The sequence below is a fragment of the Elephantulus edwardii genome, unplaced genomic scaffold (genome assembly GCF_000299155.1).
Source record: "Elephantulus edwardii isolate Elephantulus edwardi_28Jun2011 unplaced genomic scaffold, EleEdw1.0 scaffold00192, whole genome shotgun sequence".
In the NCBI taxonomy this organism is placed as follows: domain Eukaryota; kingdom Metazoa; phylum Chordata; class Mammalia; order Macroscelidea; family Macroscelididae; genus Elephantulus; species Elephantulus edwardii.
In genome coordinates this window covers 1,722,407-1,723,008 of record NW_006399942.1, presented here as the reverse complement: position 1 = coordinate 1,723,008, position 602 = coordinate 1,722,407, and positions in this window count along the sequence as shown.

Below are 602 nucleotides of genomic sequence, written 5' to 3'. Positions count from 1 at the left end.
ACAACAGTGGCACCATGCAATATTTGTCCCTTTGTGACTGGGACATTTCACTCAGCATAATGTTCTCCAGATAGAACTTCTTTTAAAAATGAAATCTTATGGAAGAAAATATCTTGAAAATAATAATCCTATGAGAATTGTCTTTTAAGTACAATATATTATAGCTCATATAGAAAACTATAAATATACAATACTCTGGGGAGAGGGGAAAGTCAGAATATATATTTTGACATTCTCTGGACACAAAAAACATTGGGACAGGGAAAAGAATGTCCAACTGAATTTTCACGTAAAAATACATAACAATGGAAAATAGCAGGGTTAAAAGAGTCCTCAAAATGGAACTATAGTGTGAGAGGAAAGAAAAAAAAAACCCACAAAATTTCTCAAAGGCAAAGAAAGAGTATTAATTGTAGTCCCTTCCAATAGGGAAATTATAAATTAAGGAGAAAGGCTCTAATAGTATGAACTAGTCTGACTCAGAAAAACAAAACAAAAAAACACTAAACAGCAAATCCAAGATTCCGTCCATAAAAGTAACGACGGTATGTATTTAATATTAAAGAGCTAGGCTATAAAAAGTTCATTCTCATAAATCGTTT